General features: G+C 30.3%; 1 long non-coding RNA gene across 3 annotated transcripts; it reads right to left on the bottom strand.

Annotated features, from left to right (window-relative positions):
• Positions 1-303: 303 nt before the first annotated feature.
• On the bottom strand, positions 304-11443 carry LOC139893475 (uncharacterized). Of its 3 annotated transcripts, none has more exons than XR_011774550.1 (9): positions 11097-11443; positions 10910-11005; positions 10157-10751; positions 9880-10016; positions 9632-9680; positions 1602-1677; positions 1067-1183; positions 648-749; positions 304-541 (listed from the first exon to the last, which is right to left on the bottom strand). It is a non-coding gene; the product is annotated as an uncharacterized lncRNA (long non-coding RNA). The 3 variants fall into 3 exon arrangements; XR_011774549.1 differs by having other exon boundaries at positions 9880-10052; XR_011774548.1 differs by lacking the exons at positions 9632-9680; positions 9880-10016; positions 10157-10751; positions 10910-11005; positions 11097-11443 and having other exon boundaries at positions 1602-2179.
• Positions 11444-16883: the final 5440 nt, after the last annotated feature.

The raw sequence follows: 16883 nt of genomic DNA on the forward strand, positions 1-16883 counted from the left end.
TTAAATTTCTTAAAAATGTGTATATTATATTTCATTAACATCCATCCCGAGTAAGGCATTAGCGAGCGATAGCATAAGGACATCACGAAACATATTCCCGTCATTAACATCGTCTATTTTCATCGATGGAGCAGATAACGACGTAAAAAATACCGACCAAACAGAAAACGCTAGTGATGTCAAAGCCGTCTTAAACTGATTAGTTGTTGTCACAAAACAATAGAAAGTGAGAAAGGTGAGTGAAATCGATCACACAACAAGACATAAATGAACGATTAGGTACCAGAACTAACAATATTGGTAACATTTTCAGCCCGTTTACATAAAATGGGGTTGGTTTTTGTTGTATTCTATCTCCAATAGTAAACTATAAGCAAATAGATAATTGCTACAACACTATATGTTGTAAGATGTTATTAAATTTAATACATTAATAATTTAACGATATCAAATGATGGACAAAGAAATGTTGGCAAGTTGGCCCAACACGACCCGATCCTGATTCAATCTGCTGCCCAGACAGAATTCAATCTGTCCATTCCTAGATCGACAAAGCATCATATTATAAATTTAACAATTTAATAAATTACATATTAAAGCAAATTTAAAGAAGATAATAATGTCATACAGAGGATCAAAAATCTTACTCTTTCTCTTGTTGTAAAAGTTTCTGAAGTGCATAAGCCAAATGTGACAAAAACCCCTCTAGTGAATACGTCCATCGACCGCCATTAGAAGAGTGGTAATATCTGCACGAAGTATCCAACATGTAAATGATACACATCCTAACAACACAACACAACACATCAAATAATGCAAGTAACGAAATCTAGAATCTAGAATGGGTTGGAAGTTGTCCAAAGTTTATTTTTAAAGCATACAACCTCCTAAATCACCAAGATTTAGATCATTATTGCATCTATTAGTTGTAACTAAAAAATTATTAATTGAACAAATTCATTTGGAACTGTATCTATCATGACTTATTACCCGACCCGTCCATCTTGTCACCTCTAGAATTCGTAATTGTGGTCTTACAAGACTATAAACTACATATTGAACTTACAATTGATTTTGCAATGGCTTTAGACGGAGTTTTTGATCTATTCGTAAACAAAAATCTTGTATTTCTCGGGACATAAATAGAAAACGGGTACAATCCACCTCCACTTACCACATGCACCTGCACAAGTAATACAACTTACAACATTTTGCCTATACTGTTGCTAAGATATTACTACATTTTATTATATTATTATATGTTGTAAGTACCTCAAACATATTCATAAATCGACTAAATATCTCGTCAAAAAGATCTTCCAGTCATTAAAGAAATTACATAACACAATCCAATTTATTATTAAGAGGATCAAAGTTGTCACATTTTATAAGATAGTTGAATAATTATAACACTTTAAGTGTAAAAGGAGAGGATTTACATGTAAAGCTGGAAGAGATTTGCAAAACTTCAGCTCAAAGTCGTGTTGGTAGATTTTATAAATACGTTTGTAGTCAATGTCAAGTTTTAATAATAATAAATTAGATATAAAATATGTAACGTTTGTATAAAAATTCTGAATTTTTATATAATGAATCCATACCTGTTTCATACACATCGTTTCTCAATCGAAACACGTCGACATTCACTCGTAATCCTAGATGATATCATAACACAATCTGTGCTTCCATCCATTGGTGTCATGAAAATATTAGAGGAATTTGTGGATTAGTGTAATTCGGCTAAATAATAAATGAATTAAAAGGATAAAAGATAATACGCTGATTGAATGAATGTAATATCTAAAACCACCCGTTGATTAATGTTCTCATCGCTTAACAGCTATGCAGCGATATCGTTTTCCTTAATTGTATTTGTCAACAGCTATGCAATACGTAATAAGTTTTCTCTTTTAAGGTAAAGAGGAATCAAATCCCTCAGTTCGAACTAACCCAAATGATCGATTGATATGCGGGACATTTGTATGTCGTGCAAAGAATTCTATGAAGAGTATGTTAAAAAAACAGTTATACATTTCGAGTGTCCGAGTTAGTTTTTCATAAATAGCATGTGAAAAGAATTCTACAAAGAGTATGTTAAACAACAACCAACACCTGAAGACGTCAGACTTCATTTAAACTGCGAGCGCAAACAAATTTATAAGCAGAGCAATTTGTACCCCTGTTCAGGCCCGGCCGGTAGGGGGTAGAAATCAAGCCCATCTAAAGGAGCCCATCTTTAATTCATTTTGATTCCAATTCGCGGCTATTATATTTATACAATATATTTTCAGCTTAGCACACCGATGTGGGACAATATAGCTTTTTGTTGTCTATGAAATTCATTAAACTTGATCAAACTGCTTGTCACTAATTAATGCTTCATGAATACGAGTACTTCAGGAAATTGATATAATTGTTATAAAATATCTAGATTGTGTTATAAAATATCTAGATTGGATGTTAATTTTATTATTATTATATTTCTTGCATAGTAATATTTTATACTATAAATAGACATGTATGGTAACCATTTAAGGTGCACCATTTCTCTTGAAATATCAATATCAATATTTCTTCTCTCCTTCTTCTCTCCTTCTTCTCTCTTTGTTCTTATAACCATTAAAGGTAGTTATAAGCCTACTGAATTATAACACGTTATCAGCACGAAAAGCTTAGTGTAATTAAAAGATATCTCAAACGATCACGAATCACTAATCAAGGTATGAAATTATTAATAATTTTCAGACTCGAATATATCAAATTTTGGACTACTAACATTTATATTTATGTTATTTAAGTTATATATGGTCGGTTATACCACCTGAATTATATTTCTGTAATCTAACTTTTACTAACTTCACTAACATTTATATTTATATTATTTAAGTTATATATGGTCGGTTATACCACCTGAATTATATTTCTGTAATCTAACTTTTACTAACTTCACTAACATTTATATTTATGTTATTTAAGTTATATATGGTCGGTTATACCACCTGAATTATATTTCTGTAATCTAACTTTTACTAACTTCACTAACATTTATATTTATGTTATTTAAGTTATATATGGTCGGTTATACCACCTGAATTATATTTTCTGTAATCTAACTCTTATTAACTTCACTAACATTTATATTTATGTTAATAAGACCTCATGATTGTACGCAACACGTCATTTGACAACACGGTACTTTATGTACGCAACACGTCATTTGACAACACGGTACCATGGGTCGAGATTAATTCCGATCAATACGAATACGACGGGGTCTTTATATGTTATCTAACATTTATGATTACTTATGCAATTAATCATTATTTATTTCATGCATACTAATGTTTATTCTTAAATTTATAATTTTAAAAGTTAAAATAAAAAAATAGTTTGTATTTTTATTAAAAGTAAATCTTAAAAGTTAAAATAAGAAAAAGTAGTTTGTACTTTTATTAAAAGTAAATCTTAAAAGTTAAAATACAAAAAGTAGTTTATATTTTTATTAAAAGTAAATCTTAAAAGTTAAAATAAGAAAAAGTAGTTTGTACTTTTATTAAAAGTAAATCTTAAAAGTTAAAATACAAAAAGTATTTTGTATTTTTATTAAAAGTAAATCTTAAAAGTTAAAATAAGAAAAAGTAGTTTGTATTTTTATTAAAAGTATATCTTAAAAGTTAAAGTAAGAAAAAAAAGGGGATGGTAAAATGGAATAGTTTTTTTTGTCAAAAATGAAGTATTGAAAATGAAGTGGTCTCCTTCTATAACTAAAAAAATATATATATATATACTTTTATCAAATGAATTTTTTTGTGGCCGACAATTTCAAACACGAGTCCGTGTTTAGTTTATCAAGAATATCTCTTGCTTTGGTGAAAGGTCACGATCACGATATCAGGTGTTGTGAAAGAATTAAAAAAAATTGGTCATGTGGCCTTTTAAAAACTAGAAAAAAAAATTAAACAAAAAGTTTTTTTTATATATTTATAATTTACGGGTAACGTAAAAAAAAGGAAGTTTTTTTTTAAAAAAAAAACAAAGAAAGTGTTTAAATGAGTTTTACAGAAAGGGGGAAAGCAAAGTAAAAAAAAAACTTTTTTCCAAACAAAGGTAAATGAAAGTAGGACTTAATATAAGAAAAAAGTAAACATCTCCTAGACGTGATAAAATCTATCAATGATAAGTATTAGACTTGATGAGCTAAATGTGACAAAAATGTTTCAACATGTCTTATGTTAATTTTCTAAAATAAGTTATTATTATTCCGAGTTTAACACATATACATATGTTAATTAAAAACAACCTTTTTGTTCTTATGTAGTGTTGGGTTGCAATTTTGGTTGTATGCCATAATTCCATCCAGTAGAGTGACAATAGAAAACTTTTGATGATAATCAATAAAAAACTTTTTTCCAAACTTGTCAAATGTTTTGTTAAAAACGTGACCGTTGAAAAAAGGAGGTTGAATAATAAAACTTAAAAAACAAATTATTTTTTTAAGAGTGTGCATCAAAATGGCCCGTTTAATAATGGGGAGTAAAAATATAGTCAAATTGTTTCAACGAACAAGGGTTCAATTGGATGTCTCTTAAAAAAAATCCGCGGGTACGGGTGATGGATCCAATAGATCCGCATCCACGACCCGCAGGTGCTATCCCTAATTGTGACAAGTACAAATCAACTAAAAGTCTAAAAAATAAATGCTCTTATAGGGACCAAATGTTCACAATAATTGCCTAAGCTAGATATGAAACAAATAGTTCATAAAAAAAAAAAGGTCGTTGTGCGTTTTCGGGATGATAGCCGAAATACACTTACAAAAGTAGGTCAGCCGTCAATTCTTTATGGCCATATCAACGTAGATCAATAAAATAATTTATGATTTTGATAAAAGATTAATTAAAAATTAATTGTTTTTTGGTCTTGGATTTTCGGTAACAAAAGCAAAGGTTGTTTTTGGTTGCCACAACAAACAAGACAGAGGTTGTTGACTTTTGTTGTTAAACATGGCACAAGTGAACAATAACAATAGATTATTGTTTTTGAAAAGAATAATGATGCGTTAATTTTATTGTATAAAATAAAATTAAAGAAAATGGTTTTCATTGATGACTATGAACAAACGCAAACAAAGTGTTTGTGGTATTTGGTGATTAAAAAAAAAGTGCATCTAAAGCTTCTACTGAAAATAATATGCATCTAAAGCTTCTACTGAAAATTAATGTGCAAGGTACAACGTATAACTATATGGTCAAATTCATTTGAGCCTTCGGAGTCACAAGTATATGATGTATATATATATTACTCAATTAACAAAATAGTAAATCTAAATTAATTCATATGAATAGTAAAACGAAATTAATTAATTTACTATTCACATAAAAAAGCGCATATGATAAAAAGCGCATCGCATATGATAAGCGCATATGATAAAAAGCGAATATGATGAAAAACACAACGCATATGATGAAAATCGCATATGATTAAAAGCGCATATGGTGAAAAACACAGCGCATATGATTAAAAGCGTATATGGTGAAAAGGATATATGATAAAAAAAAAACACATATGGTGATTTATAAAAAAAAAAAAAAAAACACATATGGTGGTTAATGGAAAGCACATATGGTGATTAATGAAAAGTATATTGTGAAAAAGAATCACAAATGTTTCTTGAAAGAATTCAAGGTAAGATATATGAACCAATTCATCCATCATGTGAACCATTTTGATATTTCATGGTTCTAATAGACGCATCTAGCGGATGGTCTCATATTTGTATGTTATCAAGCCGTAATATGGCATTTGCAAAGTTTCTTGCACAAATTATTAAATTGAGAACACATTATTCTGATTACACCATTAAAAGGATGAGACTTGATAATGCTGGTGAGTTAACATCTCAAGCATTTAATGATCATTATATATCTACAGGGATTGTTATTGAACATCCAGTTGCTCATGTGCATACACAAAATTGGTTTAGCTGAATCAATAGATAAACGCTTACAGCTAATAACTAGACAATTGATAATGAGTACAAATCTCTCAATATTTATATGTGGACATGTAAATTTACATGCTGCGACATTAATTCGCATTATACCATGTGGAAGTCGTTAATATTTTCACTTAATACTTGATTTTGGCCAAGAGCCAAATATTTTCTACCTTAAAACATTGGTTGTGCAGTGTATGTTCCAATTGTATCACCACAACACAATAAAATGGTTCTTCAAAGAAAGATGATAATATATTTTGGATATAAAACATCTTCAATCATAAGATATATTGAACCCATGATGGGTGATGTTTTTACAGCACGTTTTGCTGATTGTCATTTTAATAAAACATTGTTCCCTAGATTAGGGGGAGAAATAAAAATAAAAAATAAAATGATGCTTCATGATGTGAACATCAATTAAGGTATATTGAACTCGCACAAAAGAATGTGAAACGAAAGTTCAAAAATAATGCATATGCAAGAACTTGCAAATTAATTACTTTATGCATTACAGATATAAAAAAGTGACTAAATCATATATACCAGCGATAAATGCTCCAGCTCGAACTGAAATTCCAAAAGCTGGCAATAATGTCACTGTTGAGTCTTTGCCACGCATCAAACGTGGAAGATCAATTGGTTCCGAAGATAAAAATCCTCGAAAAAGAAAATCAGCTGATAATGAGGTAAGAGAAAGTGTTCAAGAAGAACCACAAATCAATATTCCTTCTGCAGAGGATATTGATAAATGTAAATACTAAAATTGCGATAAATTATGCAATATTATGGAACCGAAATGAAACTAAAATCTCTATGAGATATTTTCATATAATGTTACAATGACATCATGAATAAAGATGATGATCTGGAACTAAAATCTGTCATTGAATATACAAAATGGACATGATTGAGCTCAATGGAAAGGAGCAATAAGAGCTGAATTAGAATCGCTCGATAAAAGAAAAGTTTTCGGATCAATCGTTATCACTTTTAAAGATGTGAAACGTATGGGATACAAATGAATTTTTATCCGAAAAGAAATGTGCAAATGAAGTTACAAGGCAAAACTAGACTTGTAACTCAATATTTCCCACAAAGACCAGAAATGAATTAGGAGGAAAAATTATCCTCCTGTAATGGATACAATTACTTATTAGATACTTAATCAACCTGGTAGTTATTTAAATGCATCTCATGAATGTTGTTACTGCTTATCTGTATGGATCACTTAATAGTGATATATATGAATATACCTAAAGGGTTAAGGTATCATAAGCATCTAATGTAAAACCCAAGGGAATATATTCCATTAAATCACAAAGATTTCTAAGTGAGTTTATACAAACGGGACGTATGTGGTATAACCGATTAAATGACTACTTGATAAAAAAAAGGGTATAAATATAAACTTATTTTGCACGTATGTTTTATAAAAACAATGTTCGGATATGAGATCGTAGTTGTTTATGTCAATGTTCTTAACATCATATGAACAAATAAAGAGATCTATGAAATCATTCAACTTCTAAAGAATTATTTTGAAATGAAAGATCTTGAAAAAACCAAGTATTACCTTGGATTGCAAATTGAGCATATGCCTAATGGTTTACTTGTACATCAAACAACTTATACCGAAAAAATTTTAAAAAATTTTTTTTAAAGACAAACTCATTGTTGTTAGATCACTCAATATTGACACTGATCTATTTCATCCCTGCGAAGATCATGAAAATTTTAACAGATCGGAAGTTCTATATTTTAGTGCAATTGAGGTTCTTATGTATCTTATAGATTATACAAGATCTGACATTTCTTTTGCAGTTAATTTGTTGACAAGGTTCAGCTCAGCCCCTACCAAAAGACATTGGAATGGGATCAAACAAATAGTTTGATACCTTCGGGGAACTACTGATTTATAATTATTTTATTCTAACAACTCGAAACAAGATTTGTTTGGTTATACAGATGCAGATTATTTATCCGATCTACATAAAGCTAAATCTCAAACTGGATATGTATTCCTAAATGGAGGCACCGCAATATCATGACGTTCTCAAAACAAACACTTGTTGCAACATCATCAAATCATGCCGAAGTGATTGCATTACATGAAGCTACTCGGGAATGATTTTAGTTAAGATCAATGATACAAATCATTATTGATTCTTGTGGACTAGAACGCTATAAAAGCGTAACAACTATCTATGAAGATAATACAGCTTACATAATACAAATGAAAGAAGAGTATCAAAAATGACAGAACAAAACATAAATGCTGACGAGGCGCTAAAGCTATAAACGGTCTTAACGGTCATAAGTTTGATGGAAAAGAATGGTATATTGGTAAGGCTCAGAAAAAGACTGAAAGGGAATAGGAACTGAAACAACGGTTTGAACAAACCATGAAGGAGACTGTAGACAAATCACGAGGGCCAAACTTGTACATAAAAGATTTAGATGATACAGTTTCAGATGAAAACCTCAGATTTTTCTCATATACTCAAGATATCGTAAAAGACAACCAGATTAAAATGAGATACGTTCAATCAACAACTCTGCTGATCTTTATACCAAAGCACTGCTAACTGCTATTTTCAGAACACACGTTCATAATATTGGCATGAGGCATGTTCAGAAGATGTAACAACTCAGGCGTTGCCTACTTGAGGGGGAGTCAACTTTATGCTGCACTCTTTTTCCCTTAGCTAAAGTTTTATCCCAATGAGTTTTCATTAGCAAGGTTTTTAACGAGGCAGTACTAGTTATTCTCTAATAAAATTGTCATCCAAGGGGGAGTGTTATAAAATATCTAGATTGTGTTATAAAATATCTAGATTGGATGTTAATTTTATTATTATTATATTTCTTGCATAGTAATATTTTATACTATAAATAGACATGTATGGTAACCATTTAAGGTGCACCATTTCTCTTGAAATATCAATATCAATATTTCTTCTCTCCTTCTTCTCTCTTTTTCTCTCTTTGTTCTTATAACCATTAAAGGTAGTTATAAGTCTACTGAATTATAACAATAATTTGCTTTATGTTGTTTTTTTAGTATATATATAAAAGTATTATCACAAGTTACTAATAGTAAAGATAAATAAATTTACTTTGAACGAATTCTTGATAGAATTTTAGAACATTTATTCACATGCTATTTTTTTTACAGTATTTGTTCACTTTAACATGAGTTTTAATAGTATATGTGATGTGATTTAGTAATATAGTTTTTGCAGGTGATTGAATTATTTCATGAAGTAATGAAATAATAAATTAAAATGGATATAATAGTCACTATATATATATATATATATATATATATATATATATATATATATATATATATATATATATATATATATATACATCAATTCACAATGTTGAATGAACGGTAAAATCGGGTCAACCCGACCCGGTTGATTCTTTATGTTGACGTTAATTGGCGTCTTTTTTAAGTTTATATTATTCGTTAGGGCCCTTTTTTTCGCCTCGCTCAGGGCATTCAAATTCTCGAGAACGGCCCTGCCCCGTTCCTTCAGCAAACTACTTTTCCCAAGCTTCACAAATCTTAAAAGTACTTTTTAAAAGAAGCCCTCACAAATTTAAAGGTAAAGCAATGCGTACCGCTATTCATGCAGTGCATGTCACCCAAAACCTTCTCTTCATTCATCACCTTGTGCAAAGACGATTATATCCTTACGTTACAAAATATAGTGCTATATTGTTAAAAAGAACTATTTGAATGTTGTGTTAATTAATATCCTTTTCAAAAGTGTTGATCAAGTAATTTTATCATAAAAAGATAGTAGCAAGGAATATAAAAGTACTGTATTCTATTATAGTGTAAACGTTTTATAACAACATAATAATACCATGGGATTTTGCATCTGGTTGATAAATCTGGCATGAGTCTGATCTCACCGGTCCCAGTCAGATTGGTCTCATCACCTGAACTATCCGTTGCTGAACTCATACCCATAGCGGCACAGGTTAGACCTAACCCATTTTCCTTCACAATATTATTGAACCGTTTTTGTGGGACCATCTGAGACCAAATGTATACAAATTCTCAAAGGCTTTAGGATTACATACGGCTAAATAAATAAATAAATAAATAACAACTTAATCTGCAAAAGAGAAACTACATACACGGCACCTATGTTGTCCAGAAGCGTCTACCCATAGAACGCGAACAAGCACAACATCTTGTTGGGTAAAGTTAAACTCTTCTTTCGCGTGATTATCCAACTTTGATAACGTATCAAAACATGTGTAGCTGTCACAATGCTATCGATTTTGTATAACGCTTTTGCATTTTCAGCAAAGATGTCTTTAACAGCTTCAAGAGCTTCGGGAATTGATAAATCACCCTCATTACATGCATCGCGTAGAACAGAAAATACTTCCCGTGCTCTCTTAGCACCAGCCAAAGTAATTATAATGAGATAGTAAATATTAAACCTATCCACTTTGTAATCTTAGTCACTAAATAATTACTGTGCCAAATATGATTTCACTTGGTAATCTTCTTAGTCATTAAAATAAAATCTAAAAAGGTTTTATCTTTTCGAGTCGTTCAAGTCATCGGAATGATATATCAGTTAAGATATCACCCTTTTGACCTTTTAGAGATATAGACCTTTTAGCTATATGCATATGTATGTACAAGTCATACAGGGAAAACATATAATTCGGGTTTCACAAACCTACGTAAAATGCTTCAGGAAATCCAACTGCATCTGATCTGATTATCTGAACATCACCCGCGCATACAATGTCCAAAATACAGATTAGCTTAATATACTATTACAATACTCACAAGCTTATTCAAAGTACATCAAACACAATCTTATACAATACACACAAACTAAGCTAATACAAATCTTTTGTTGATGAGATCACCTTTTTTAGTGGTGTGAGCTCCAAAAGTTCTTTTAATGATGATGTCATGCCATGCACACTGAGTTTTGGAATAGCAAGACCAAAATCAAGGTACACCTGTAATTAAAACAAATCTTAAAATATATAAACCTACACAATACATCAATAGAAACACAATCAGAAACGGAATGAGATGAAGATTGTTAACCTAGATTTAATACCGAAACGGGTTTATTTGGATCTGCAGATATCAAACATATCCCTCGAACCTGTTGATTCAGATGAACAAACCAATTAATTTAAGTACCAATTCGATAAACCTGAAAAACTAAAACCTAAATAAAGAATGAGATGAGAATTAAATACAAAGTGAGTTGTATGATCGCTTTGTTTGTAACATAATAATCTCGCATCGGTTTAAGATTGAGGCTTGAATTATGCGGCGACAATAGATATGAGCGATGATTAAGAGTAAAATTAGAAGACCGATTTCTCATTAATCAGGGATTGAAACCAGGGGTTTAGGGGTAATTCATGAGTCGGCAAGATTTTGTTTAGGTGGCTGGATGTTATTGATAGCAGCTTGAATCTGAATTGAGTAATTATTACTCCGTATTAGTAAAGGGCATTTTAGGGAAGAGTGTATGTAAAATTGATTTATTAGTTAATATTTTCAGTGAATGATTATGAACCGTTGGATCAAAGGGTATTGTAATGTAATTTTCTAATCTAACGGTGATTAAAGGGGTTTTGAAAACATTTATTAGCTAATCGAGACTCTCTTTTAATATATATATATATATATATATATATATATATATATATATATATATATATATATATATATATATATATATATAAAAGAGATTTGTTTAGCTTACTTGTCAACAAAACTATTTTTTAAGGGCTTAATGACAAGTGAAATTTACACTTGTCAAATTCTCAATGATTGTTATTAAAATCCATTAAATAAATGATTAATAACAATATTAGAGAATAAAAAAATTAATAAAAAAAATGAGAGCAATAATGACAAGTGGAATTTACACTTGTTAAATTCTCAATGATTGTGATTAAAATCCATTAAATAAATGATTAATAACAATATTAGAGAATAAAGAAATTAATAAAAAAAATGAGAACAATTCAGTACGGGTAATTATAGTAGAACACATATATCCTTATAAAACTCACGAGTATAGATTAATTACCACTTGTGAATTAGTAGACCACTTACGATATATATTCATTATTGTGTCGTTCTTCATTTATATGTCATTATTGTAAACCAAGATCGATAGAGAAAAAACATGTTTTTATGTAACTAATCTTTAAACAGATTTTGAGTAGCCGTGCAACGCACGGGCTCAAAAACTAATATATATATATATATATATATATATATATATATATATATATATATATATATATATATATATATATATATATATATATATTGATTAATCTGTTCAAGAACGGTTAATATTAAGTTATAAGAGCGCATATATAATCGTTTCACAGCGGTACCTAAACATATTTGTATAACAACAATCGAATTAAAATATAATTTATAACACAAAAACTTATATACGATTATGTCCAACATACTAACAGAGAAGTAACCGATTATTCTCTTACGATGTTTAATGATGGATAAAATGGTGATGAACGGGGAGAGTGGAAGGGGTTTTCTTCATATAAAACGTCAAAATTAAAATATTTTGTAACATTGCACGTGGTAATTTAATCAACAATGGGGCACATTGGGTGTAAAAGGGAATGGATTTTATTTTAGACAGAATCAAATCCTAGTGTCATGTTACTAAATAGAGTGGCTACCACACAAGCCAGTTGACAATCACTCTATAAAAAAAACACAAAATTTAAACAGTAAATAATGTCAAAAATGTAAAAATACAAATTAGGACAAAATGAACAGTGATTACACTGTGTGTTTTAGAATGTACGTGTAATTAATTAATTAATTAATTAATTGTGTATATATTTTCACTACGTTTCTCTCATCATCAAAATTGGTAAAGAAAACCTTACTTGTATATCGTTTGGCTAATAATAGTCATGCTAAAAATGTAAAATAGTATAAATCTTTGAATATAAATTAGGCACCAAGTTATTAACGTTCGTGACATAAAGTAGCTCAAATCATGTCAAATCATGATCACTTTAGATAATAAGCTTACGTAAATAAATTTTGCAGTCTCTTCGATGAATTAAAGACTCATTTGAATTCGATGACAATACATATAAGAAGAGTCATATCTTCGACCATAGGGTTTATAGCCTAGCTTGAAGAGTCTTTCAAACAAAGATGTTGGAGGTTCAACCCTCGTCGTGAACATATTGGTGAATTAATAGATATTAAGTGTGTGAGTTGTCGTTCTTAAAAATATGCATATCGTCTATGTACTTTGCCTTTTTGTTTTGATTGGATTTCAAGTAAAAAAATTGTAAATTCAAGATTAATTGGGCTTTGTGATTGCAAAACTTTTTTATTCTTTGTAGTTATGTTGTTACTTCTTGCTAGTACGTATATAATAAATTTTGTCTCTAGAAAAAATAAAGTAAAGCATGTTTAAGTTCTAAGTAATGAACAAGTTGACAACCAACAATTGTTGGCTGTTCGACTGTTTAATCATACACATACATTTCAAAACAAGGATTGGATCTGTTGTTATTATGTTGTCATTTCATTTGTTATTTCATCACTTAATATGAAGACTTGCCCTTTTTCCAAAATTATATATATATATATATATATATATATATATATATATATATATATATATATATATATATATATATATCTGTGTGTGTGTGTGTGTGTGGAGAGATTATTTAGCTATAATATGTGAGAATGAAAAATAAGAACTTCGTTTAGTTGTTAAATAGATAGTGTTGCCATATTAACATATTTAATTATATAGATATACGTATACACTAAAATATTATATTAACCATCAAATTTTACATGCTCATGTTTGTCAATTAAAGTTAAAATAGCTGAAACAATGGAATTGGTTTGTACTAAAAGTATATACAATTAGAGATGTACATAAAATATTATTATTAACGATCAGTTTTGAAATAACTTCTTACGAGCTTATGTCTGGTGTTTATCGATTAATATGTAATTAAAGTTAAAATAGTTCCAAATGACGGACTCATAATATATGCGTTCGTATTCAATACTAATGCTTTGGATAAAGATATTATCAGTAGGAAAAGGGTTTTTTCATTAATTGTATTATAGAATTAATAAATACCAGTACTAAATATAAAGGTTCTATATTTTCATGTTTGTAGACTTTTTAGATAAAGGTTCTAACGTTTATGAACTCTCATAATATATTATTAACATATTTTGTTTATCTTTTCACTATTCATTCTCATTTCATATGTAATGCAAGTAAATAATGACATTTTGTGTTTTCTGATAATGAACTTTTTTTTTTAATTTTTTAAATTATTCGAGAGGCGTCATGTCTTCTTGATCTTTGTCTTCGTCTTTATGATTGTTTTTGTCTTCGTCGGGTGCCAATACCGATATCATTCTCTCATGATATTTTTGAAGAATTTGTTTCTCTCGTTTAGGCAACAACGGGGTGATGGTTGTGTTGAGAATTTTAAACGTTTTACTCATTCGTTTCATAATTGAGCCTTGACGTTTTTCTTGTTGAGTTCGAACGATTTCTTGATGGGATACCAAGATTTGAGAACGAACCTCATCGGATGAGCAACGGGAAGATGCGGTGTCGGACGAACCTTCACTTTTACGACTTTTTCGACTAAGATGTCGACCGAGTGGACGCATGTTGGGTCATCATTGAATAGTTCAGTTTGATTCGAGTTTGGATCAACCCTTAAAGGTTCCTCGTCACGTAGAACGATTGGTGGTTCCGGTTTTGGAAGTCTACGATTACTCATAACGCCGTCCTACATACTAAATTGTGGACACTCACGAAGTACTTTCCATGCTTCTTCGTGTGTAAAACTTGACCGTTGACGTGTTCGATATTCTAATCGTGTAGCTTCAATGACATCTGAGTCATTGTTTCCACTTCGCCAATCATTTTTAAATTCTTTGTAAAAATTAATAAAAAGTTTGACTTCTTTTGCCATTTTCCCCCATTTGCCGGTTATTGATTGTTGTTCCTTTTTCGATCAGCAACACGATTATAGTTGGCTACAACTGTATTCCAAAATGATTCGTGAGTTTGCGAGATTTCGATGGCCGGATTTTCGGTAGCATCGAGCCACCGTTCCGCCAAGATTTTTTCTTCTTCCTGAGTCCCAAGCATAATTGGCGTCTCAGGCGTTCACTAGTTTCGCCTGCCTTTTTCTTCCCTTTTCTTTTTATTTTTTGTGCTTCGGTTTCGGTTTGTGGTTCAGGTTGTGTTTTGGGTATGGTTTCAATTGTCGGTTGTGGGACATATGGTGTAGGCTGTGAATAAAATTGTTGTTGTTGTGAAATGTACGGGAAAGGTGGTCGTTGTTGTGTATAAAATGGGTTGTGATATGGAAGTTGTTGTTGTTGTGGAAATGGAAGGTGTTTTTGTTGTGGTGGAATGAAGTTTTGTTGATAAAATACATTTTGATTAGGTGCAAATTGTGAAAAACTAGTTTGACTTGGTGAAGAATTGTTCGCTTGATTCGATGAGGAATTGTTTGGTGACGAGATTGGATTATTGAGCATATGGTTGATATAATCATTGTTTGGTTGATACATTTTTTTTATTGAATGAAATAAAATGTATGAAATAAAGAGGAGTATTGAGTGAGAAAATTGGTTTTGAAAGAGTATATATTTATAGGGTAAAAATAAGTTTAAAGAGAAAAAAAATAAAGGCAGACGGCTACAATTTTGAACGTTGGAATCGAGTGGTCCCCACTTCTGATCGTCAAGGGACCGTTGCACGCTCAACGAACGGACAAGCTGGCGAATTGCCCCCGGTGAAGGTTACACAGTGACGGTTCGCCACTCTCCCTGGCGGTTCGTTTCACGAGCTATACGGTGCTGCCTAAAACATATATCTCAAAAATATAAAATTACCATTCATTATTTTTGTCTTTTAGTAGATGTAGTACGGAGTAATATAGATACAATTAATTACACGCCGAAAGATATAATTAAAACGCACAAATAGTTTGTACTTTTTAATGTTATCACAAATAGTTGATCTTCGGATCCGTTATTAATGTTATCGTTTTTTTGCCAGATAAAAAAAAAATAAACGCACAAATAGTTTGTACTTTTTATCACTTATTATTTAACTCAAGATACAAAGTCCGTGACAAAGAAAGTAAGTTTGAATCAATTGTCGGTGAAAATCTAAAGATGTTAAAAGTAAATGGAGAAGATTTCTCTATGTTCAAGCTATCCACATGCAGAGTGCAAGTTTTGGATATAAAAATGGGATTTGAATTTTAAAAAAAAAAAAAAAACGCTTTACTAAAAGGAGATATATGAGGTATCTTATGTGGCTATGAGAACGTCAATCATGAATTTCTAAAACTCCTAAAATGATACCCTATATAGTTTAGTTTTACTTATAAAATAAAGGCTTTACTAAAACAAAATTAACCTACGAAATAGTATTTATGATGGATATTTCTTTTTGTTAGTCACTTGATCATTCATAACTCCCTTTTCTTGAGCATGCTTGTTTTCAAGAACACACTCAGACCGTTTTGCCCACATCAACTTTTGTAATTAATCATTGTTTGTTACATATTAGCATGAAAAAATCATATGCCCAAATGCTAAATTAAAGCGATTTACTTGAAAACGGTGTAAACGGATTGTATTACTGGATATTTGTAATGAACTCGTAGATGATAATCCTTATTACTCATAAGGAACATTTATTCTGAAACGGAGAGATTAGTTGTCTCTATCTCTATATGGATAAACTTGAATACGTATGTAACTTTACACTCTTTACTGTTGTATATATACATGTTCTTGTTATAGTTA

Source organism: Rutidosis leptorrhynchoides, chromosome 2 (assembly GCF_046630445.1).
Source record: "Rutidosis leptorrhynchoides isolate AG116_Rl617_1_P2 chromosome 2, CSIRO_AGI_Rlap_v1, whole genome shotgun sequence".
Classification (NCBI taxonomy): Eukaryota; Viridiplantae; Streptophyta; class Magnoliopsida; order Asterales; family Asteraceae; genus Rutidosis; species Rutidosis leptorrhynchoides.